This window comes from Macaca mulatta, chromosome 11 (assembly GCF_049350105.2).
Source record: "Macaca mulatta isolate MMU2019108-1 chromosome 11, T2T-MMU8v2.0, whole genome shotgun sequence".
Taxonomy (NCBI): Eukaryota; Metazoa; Chordata; class Mammalia; order Primates; family Cercopithecidae; genus Macaca; species Macaca mulatta.
In genome coordinates, this window is record NC_133416.1 from 10,266,461 (window position 1) to 10,276,413 (window position 9,953).

Below are 9,953 nucleotides of genomic sequence, written 5' to 3' on the forward strand. Positions count from 1 at the left end.
GTTGCAGTGAGCCGAGATCACACCATTACACTCCTGCCTGGGCAATAAGAGCGAAACTCGGTCTCAAAAAAAAATATATATATATATATATGTGTGTGTGTGTGTGTGTGTGTGTGCGCGCGCGCTTTCATATTTGATATTTCTAACTTTATGGAGAAAGTATTTTATTATGTAATGCTGACATTAAACAAAATTATAGGCAATGTTAGAGAAATCAAATATTTATATTTTTATACAAATAATGAATAGAAGAGTGACATATAACCATCAGAGTATTTTATTCTCAAATTCACAAAAACGATAAACCAGAAGATTAAAGCTAGAAGAGATTAGTGGTTATTGGTATATTTAACAGAATTCAGATTAAAAGGCTTACATTTGTATGAGAATTATTGTTTCTCAAGATTTCGGAATTCTATTTATGTAACCAAAACAATTAGAATAATTCAGATACTGCCTGTGTAAGTTTACGGCCAAGGTTTCCCTCAATTTCCCTCTAAACTGGATATGTAGTCTTGCTCTTCACCTGCTTCCCCGGAGTCTCCAACTATGTAAGTAATTCTCAGATAATTGTCTCTCAGTCATTTTCAGTCATAGGAACATGTCATTTCAGGAATTCAAATTCCTAAATCCATATACTAACAAAATTTTTGAATTTTATGCAAAGTTAAAGTTTTTCTTTTTCCTTTGGCTCCAACTGAACTCAGATGAGAAAATCAGCACAGAAAAAGGTAGTGTAGATGACTTCTCTCTTTGTCTCAGGAGAGAATCTCAGGGAGTTCTTGCATACATCCCTACAGAGCCCTGCAACTGCAGCTCCTGACATGGGTCATGAACCTGCACTTGTGTGTTGTGTGGTTTTGATTCTGCCTCACCCTCAAACCAGGTGTCTCATATTTTCTGTTAGAGCTCTGTATCCCACCCATCACTCTTCATGCATGGCAGCTGTCTAAGTATGCTATTGCTGCTGTAACAAATAAGCACAAATTTAGTGGATAAAAACAACAAAAATTCTTCTCTTACAGTTTTAGAGGGTTGGAGTCTGAAAAGTCTTATGGAGCTAATACCAAGGTTACAGCAGGGCTGAATCTGTTCGTCTCCTCACCCAGCTTCTCATGTCTGCCGGCATTCCCTCACTTGTGGTTTTGTCATTCCAGCTTCTGCTCCCATGATTGCACTGCCTCCTCCTTTTCTCTCCTCAAATCTCCCTCTGCATCCCTTTTGTAAGGATACTTGGGATACATTTTAAGCCTACTCTGATAATCCAAAATAATCCTTCAATCTCGAGATCCTCAATCTCTTCTCACTTATGCTATGTATTTTTTGCCCTATAAGGTAGCATTCACAGCTTCCAATGATTATGACCTGGATATACTGGGCGCCATTATTCAGCCTACTACAGAATCTAGGATGAGTCCAGGTTATTCCCTGCTCTCATTTGGACACCTTTTACCCACAATAAACATTCACACATAGTTTATTTCATATGGATGTGCAGTGGGTTCCCAGTGGATCTTTCACAACTCTACCACTACAGACTTCTGGAAGCATGATTCTCAACACCTGTTTTTCAAACCACACCTCACCTCCATTCTCCACGCTCTTTTGCTGCATTTTGTGCAGCTGAATTCTAACAACTGCATCACACAGTCTTCCTCACCCTCTGACTTCTGTCTGTTTTCAACCACTGGGAGACATTGGTAGGAGAAGAGAAGCTAGGAGAAGAAAGTGGAAAAATTACATAATTCTCTAGCTCCTTCCTCATTTTCAGGTCCTGGAAATGGCTAGAATCTGTCCTGAACTCTTGGCATCTTCTGATACTCAACAATGGAGAATGGCATGAACGTCATCCTGCTGCCCTACACAATATTGTCTAGACTATGGGTAGCTAAAAAATCTATTTGCAATTAATAGTAAAAAAATAAAAACTAGGTTCTGATTAAGTATTCTGCTGTATTTTGCTAGAATATTGGCTACTTAAATGTTTTCCATATAATTATTCAATAAATATTTATTCTGATATGGCCCATCTCCATTCTGATATACCCCATGTTGAATTTTTTCTTCAGAAAGGAAAAGAGATTTTTCTCCTTCATTTAATCCAGTGATTATTTTTCATTTAAACATCAGGCATCTGGTTAATATACTGTAGGTGTGCAAAAAGTGTCACTGACACATCCTTTCATGGTGCGTTCCTCTGTACAAACACTTCCAACCACAGTGTTGCTAGCCCTTGAAAGGACATTTAGCACCTAGACCACTGATGTTATTGTAATGATTCTCGGTAATTCTAACTTAGGTCATGAGAAAGGAGAAAGACATTTCTGATGAAAAATAATAAAATTCTACTGCAAGAGATGTTGAAAGTCAAATCTGTGTATCTGGCCCAGAAGCAGTAGGTTTCGCTTAACAGAGGAGAAGGAAATCAAAACTGAGATTTGCAAGCCTGGATGTGGGTGACCGCTATTAACTATCACATTAGCATCGTTATCATTTGGACAAGCATGACCACAGGTAACAACATTAGCTTCAGAATCATGAAAGGATTTTTTGTTGGAAGAGGAAAGAGGGAGGAATGTAGAGACAGGTAATAATGTGAAATAACATGAGGCAGGAAAAATTTTGATGCAATGAGAATAAGAAATAATGTGAGGATGGAAAAATTATTGATACAAGTTATACATAAGATTATATAAGTGTTATAATCATGTTCTGAACATGCATTCTTTGAGATTTTGTCTCAATTGGATGTATTTAGGTAACGTAATTTGTAAACAGAAATAATGGGCAAGTGCATGCACATAAAGAAAACTCCTGAATATCTGTCATACTGCCCGTTTATATAAATCAGAATCCTTCACAATCTTGAACTCATTCTGCTTAGAAAAATAAAATGTGATTTGATAATAAGATTTCCAGAAAACACATTCAGGCATTTATATTAGAGAAACAGGAAGCTAGACCATTTTAAAAATCATTTTTCTTAAATTGTAAGTGACTAAAGCATCCATGAATACTATGCAGCCATATAAAACAATGAGATCATGTCTCTGCAGCAACATGGTTGGAGCTGGAAGACATGATCCGAAGCAAACTAACACAGAAACAAACAGAAAATCAAGTACTGCATGTTTTCACTTATAAGTGGTAGCTAAACTTTGAGTACACATGGACACAAAGAAGGGAACAACAGACCCTGGGGCCTGCTTGAGGGTGGAGAGTAGGAGGAGGGTGAGGATCAAAAAACTACCTGTTGGGTACTATGCTTATTACCTGGGTAATAAAATAACCTGTAAACCAAACCCTTGGAATACTCAGTTTACCAATGTAACAAACCTGCACAGGTACCTCCTAAAGCTAAAATAAAAAAATAAATAAAAATAAAAAAAATAAAAAAATGAAAACTAATGCTAACATGTTTTACAAAAAAAAAAAAATGGATTGTAAAACACAATGAAAATAGCATACGTATCTGAGAAGCCATTTAACATATTAAACATTCCCTTTAAGAATGCGTAGGCATCTGTGCAAATCTGCTATATCTAAGGCAAGAAAGTTGTTCATACAGAAAAAAAAAAACAAAACCATGATTTGCATAACATGTTAGAAGAAGCAACTTATTCTTAGCAATCAGGAGCAAAAAACTCTACTTAAGCAGCAGTTTTTGGAAGAATATAATTTAAAACTAAGGACTTATTTTGCACATAGTGGTGCTTTTAAAATCAGTGGTTACCATTAAACACAGCTTATATCGCATACACAAGATAAGCAATAGTGTCAGAAAATAAATAGGAATCAAGACAGCACTGGTTCAGGGGCTGTTCTTGAATTCGTAATATGTGGACCAAGAAAAGATGAGGAAGGTAGAGTCAGAAATTGCTTTTGTGTAATTTTGAGGAGGCCATACCAAAGCTTAACAATACCAGATGCCTGTAGATTGTAGCAAGCATGGAAGTCCATCAAATACTTTGAATTTTAGCCTTATACGTGGCTCTTTTGATAAGATGGGTGCCATTTTCAGACTGTGAATGGCTTGGAAACCTGAAAACCTGACACGGATTATTTTCATAGGTCAAATGGAATGGCTTGAGTTGGCTGATAAGATTGGAATAGGAATACTGTCACCCAGGAAAGTGCTCACAGAGTGAGGTTCAACTGATAGCTACAAGAGAGGGTCAAACATCCATTGTAGTCAATCTGCCAAAAGTGGTAGGGGCAATGCCCTGTGCAATGGGGTCTCCTCCTCCAGAAAACAATAGGATCATCTTAGGCAGGAACCACAAGTCTGGCATGCAGCGGAAGCCTCTGCATCAGAAACAGCCGGTCACTCTGTGCCAATCTATGATGGTTGCTGTGTTGTCATGTCCAGCATAACAATAGATCCAGGCAGCAGTGGTAGAGATCAGATAGTGTGCAGACTTTAAACCTTCCACAAAATTGAATCTGAAATGCATCACGGATGTATACATAAAAGGTAGATGTCCGCATTCTCTAATGAGACCAGTTGGAATCAAGCTGTTGATTGAGTCTACACTGTATGATCAATATTTTCTGAAATCTAAAACTTTTCTAAAACCCAAAGTCTATTAACACGTTTACAAAGCACAGGGACTAATTGAAGCAAAATCATAAAATAAACAAAAACATAATTTCAAAACAGTATATTACAGTTAAGATTGTATTCAAATACATTGTAATCATGATTCTCACATTCATCTGTGAAATATTTTTACACAATTTTAGAAAATAAGTGAAGTAAAAAAAAAATCATTTTTTCCATAGGCTGTTTATATCATAACATAATCAATTAATGGCAGAACTGAGTCCCAAATTCATAAATTCAGCTTCCAAATTCTACTCTCCTTCATTCTTTCTTTCTTTCTTTCTTTCTTTTTTTTTCTTTTTTTTTTTTTGAGACGGAGTCTCGCTCTGTCACCCAGGCTGGAGTGCAATGGCGAGATCTCGGCTCACTGCAAGCTCCGCCTCCCGGGTTCCCGCCATTCTCCTGCCTCAGCCTCCCGAGTTGCTGGGACTACAGGCGCCCGCCACCTCGCCCAGCTAATTTTTTTTGTATTTTTTTAGTAGAGACGGGGTTTCACCGTGTTAGCCAGGATGGTCTCGATCTCCTGACCTCGTGATCCACCCGTCTCGGCCTCCCAAAGTGCTGGGATTATAGGCTTGAGCCACCGCGCCCGGCCCTTTCTTTTTTTTTAAGATGGAGTCTTGCTCTCTTGCCCAGGCTAGAGTGCAGTGGCGGGATCTCGGCTCACTGCAGCCTCTGCGTCCCGGGTTCCAGCAATTCTCCTCCTCCCAGCTCCTGAGTAGACTAGCTGGGATTACAGGCGCCTGCCACCACGCCTGGCTAATTTTTGTATGCTTAGTAGAGATGGGGTTTCACCATGTTGGCCAGGCTGGTCTCGAACTCCTGACCTCAGGTGATCCACCTGCCTTGGCCTTCCAAAGTGCTGGGATTACAGGTGTGAGCCACCATGCCCGGCCTGCTCTCCTTCATTCTTTTCCACCATGAAGTGGGGAAATAATAATAAACTCAGTAAAAAACAACAACACCTGTCAGGTGCAGTGGCTCGCGCCTGTAATCCCAGCATTTTGGGAGGCTGAGGTGGGTGGATCACCTGAGGTCAAGAGTTCGAGACCACCCTGACCAATATGGTGAAACCCCGTCCCTACTAAAAATACAAAAATTAGCCAAGTGTGGTGGTACACCTGTAGTCCCAGCTACTCGGGAGGCTGAGACAGGAGAATTGCTCAAACCTGGGCATCAGAGGTTGCAGTGAGCCGAGATCATGCCACTGCACTCCAGCCTGGGTGACAGAGCAAGACTCTGTCTCAAAAAAACAAACAAACAAACATACGACAACAACATCTATCCAAAACCAAAATGGCAATTGATTTATTGAGGGACTAAGTCATCCCCTATAATAAAAATTAAAATGACTATTAATTAGGGAGTTAATAACATTTGTTTCTATTTTTCCCTTTTCCACTTCCTCCTTGCCTTTCTTATCTCAGTGAATGTATTAAAGGTCTAAATATTTCGTGCAAGAATTAGAACCAATAGTGGGGATACAGTTAAATGTGTGAGTCTCAGTGAGTCTACAGTTCCATGTACAGGGCATGTCTGAGACAGATCAGAAGCATCTCTACCTTTGGAACATCAAATATCTTCAATGAAGATGTTTAAAAAAAAACAACAACAACAACCCTGTGAGGCCAACATTTGCCTTTGTATTTATTTCATTCATTCTGCTTAATTTCTTCTTCAGGCTTGACTTAAAATTTCTCATTTGTTGCTACTGCCATGCCCTAACCACACAAAACTAGACTTAATGATGAGTCACCTGAATGATTTTATTGCCGCTGATTTCTTATTTTCTATTACATATGCCTAATTAACTGTGGCATGCAGCTAAGTTAAATTTCATCTTCTCTTGTCACTAAGTGTGCAGAAAAAAATTATTAAAATTTTTAAAACAAAACTTCATCTTCTCTTTTTCTGTATCCAGATTGCATACTCTGATGATAGAGGTCAAGCTGCCTGGTGCTAATTCATATCAGGCTCTCAGATTTCACCTTGATTATCACTGGAAATTGACCATTATTTTACTTATTTTTTTTTGGTCAAATTTTATGGTGGTGCTCACCTGTAATCCCAGCAACTTGGGAGGCTGAGGCAGGATTGTTCCTTGAACCTAGGAGGGGTAGGTTGCAGTGAGCCGAGATCACACCACTGCACTCCAGCCTGGGCAACAAGAGTGAAACTCCATCTCAAAAGAAAAAAAAAAAGAAAGAAAAATAAAAATTTCTTACTTTCAATACCAAAATGTTTTGTTGTTATTTTCAAATTTTGACCACTGCCCTGAAACCATCTCTCTTACAGGAAGTGAGCAAAGGCCAAAAGGATAAAGAGACTAAAAGGCTGTGTAAACAGAAAATGTCAAAGGCTACCCTAGAGAAATTTATAACCATTTATACCCATATATCCACCTAGTCACTAAATATCCAAACAAAGCACAAGAACAGAAAACATATTACAATTTTAAATATAGATTACAAGTGTTGTGAAATGATAATTTACAAAATACAGACAACATCCAAGGCAACATTATTTATAATAGTCCTAAAAAGAAAGCAATTAAATTTCCATCAAAGACAGAGTAAGTAAACTGATTGAGAGTATATCATACAAAGAAACCACATACAAAAGTAAACCACAGCTGTCCAAAGCAACACAGATAACTCTAATAAATACAGAATAAAACAATGCAAAAAATGTACAGTTTCATTCTATTCACATAAATAAAATTAAAATAAGCCAAAAAGCTACTGTCTAAGAATATGTGCATAAGAAGCAAGAAAATCAGAAGAATGGTTAATTCTAGGAGGGAGCATTATAATAAGGAGGATCAATTCAGGAAACACTCGGGGTGTGGTAATATCTATTTAGACCTAACTTTTATTATTATTCATTAATCTCTACATATGTTTTCTGTACTTTCAGAAAATGTTTGTCATATTTCAGAGGGAAAAATATTAATTGATTTATTTATCTAATTGGTAATTTTTATTATCATAAAAGTTTATCTTAAAAAGAATGGAGGATACACAAATGCAGTTTTGCATATTATCTCACTTGATATTAGAGGTATGACTAAAATAACATTCCATTGTAACTATGAACTTCGAATACCTGGTTTCTCATGTAACTCAACAATTCCCACAACACCTAATCCTAACTACATGCTTCGGATAAGGTAAACTTAAATTAAATCAGCTTTTCCCTCATGGTTGAAAGGAATATTTTCTTCCTGAAATAGTATCTCCAGAGCCAGACATCATGTGGATTTGCAGGCTGCATTAACACCACCACTGGTTAAAAAGATCAGCAAGTCAAGATTTCATTTTAAAATCGTCTAAATTAGTAATATTTCTTGTCACCTAGCAGAAAAAAATACAAACTTAATTTGTAGTGTTCTCTAGAACAACCCATTTCATCCCAAGCTTAATGATTTACCATGAATAAATTAGTAAGAAAGATGAGACACTCAGAGCTAGAAACAAATAAAAAACTAAGCACACAAGCAAACAAAGTACCTTAAAAAGAACCAGTAGGAACAAAAAAAGACAGAAGATACAAAATAACGGCTAGGCTTGGTGGCTCATGCCCATAATCTCAGCATTTTGGGAGGCTGAGGCAGGCAGATCACCTGAGGTCAGGAGTTGGAGACCAGCCTGATCAACATGGTGAAACCCCACTCTACTAAAAATACAAAAATTAGCTAGGTGTGGTGGCAGGCATCTGTAATCCCAGCTACTCAGGAGGCTGAGCAGGAGAATCGCTTGAACCCGGGAGGTGGAGTTTGCAGTGAGCCGAGATCACACCATTGCACTCCAGCCTGGGGGAGAGAGGAAGACTCCATCTCCAAATAAAAAAAAAGAAAAAGATACAAAACAACGATTACATCAATAATCAGATACATGGTATAAATTAATTGTATTTACCATGGTTAAGGGAACATAAGACAAATTTGGAAATGTGTTTAGAAAACAAAAAACTCTTTAAAATACATAAATGTATGGATTTGTAAAAGAACTAAATATAATTTTTTGAAAGACAAAATAATATATTGGATATATTTAATGTCTACTTAGATATGGATGAAGAGAGAATTAATGAATTGAATGACATTTCTGAAGTCATTTTTCAAAATACAGCCCATAGAGACAAAAAGACAGCATGAAAAAGAAATCAAACATATGGCAGTTTAGACAAATGCCTCCAGGTAGCACAATTTAAATCTAATTGTGTTAAAGGGTTATATTAAAATTGTGAATACTACTGTTGAATTGAAACTTTTATTATTATTAAAAGACCCATATTTTTACTACATTTTTCCTTAAAGTGTGTTTTGTCAGATATCAGGAGCTATGACACTTTAGTTTGATTAATGTTTGCGTTATATAAATGTTGATCTTCTATTTTCAACCATTTCACATCCTTATCTACTAGATGTAGTTTTTGTAAATAACCTATAGCATTTAAAAAAAAAATTCTTTTTTGAAATGTAGTATCAGTCTGTCACCCAGACTGGAGTGCAAAGGTGCAATCTCAGCTCACTACAACCTCCGCCTCCCAGGTTCAAGCGATTCTCCTGCCTCAACCTCCCAAGTAGCTGGAATTAAAGACATGCACCATCGCTCCCAGCTAATTTTGTGTTTTTAGTATAGATGGGGTTTCACCATGCTGGTAAGAATGGTCTCAAACTCCTGACCTCAGATGATTCACTCACCTTGGCCTCCCAATATGCTGGGATTACAAGTGTGAGCCACCGTGCCCGGCCAACATTTTAAAAATTTTAAGAACTCATTGTGATAATTTTTAAATGTTTTTCCTGGAACATTTACAGAGTTTACCTTTACTGTTGATATGTCTGATGTACTATAATTTACATTAATTTATGCTTTCTACTTGTCCTGCCTGATCTTACATCCTCCACTCCACCCACCTTTATAACTTCTTTTGGAGGTACTTATTTTTCTCAATCTATTTTTTCTTCTATAATTTTTGAAATTTTACTTTCTTTTCATCATTTTATTACTCACTCTAGAATTTAATCCATGTATACGTGAATTATTAATATCTGAAGTTGATCATCATCTTTGCACTCTTCCAAAACAACTTAAGACCCAACAATGCTCCATAGCCTGCCAGTCAAATTATACGCTTTTGTTATGAAGTTTATTTCTATCCATCAAAGGTGAGGGCAGTTGACCTGTGGTTACTGTGGTGTGTATGTCTCAGAGCACCCATTAGACTATAAAAGAATTTCACATATGCACACTTCAGTCCTTTCAATGATAAAAATAAATTATGCTCATCAGAAACAGTAACACAAAAATAGAAAACCACATATGAAAAATACAAATTTAACAAG

The 9,953-nt window shown here is 37.1% G+C and overlaps 1 long non-coding RNA gene across 1 annotated transcript; it reads right to left on the minus strand.

Annotated features, from left to right (window-relative positions):
* Positions 1-261: 261 nt before the first annotated feature.
* Positions 262-8,371, minus strand: LOC144332780 (uncharacterized). Its single transcript, XR_013400882.1, has 3 exons — positions 8,113-8,371; positions 6,663-6,785; positions 262-4,443 (listed from the first exon to the last, which is right to left on the minus strand). It is a non-coding gene; the product is annotated as an uncharacterized LOC144332780 (long non-coding RNA).
* Positions 8,372-9,953: the final 1,582 nt, after the last annotated feature.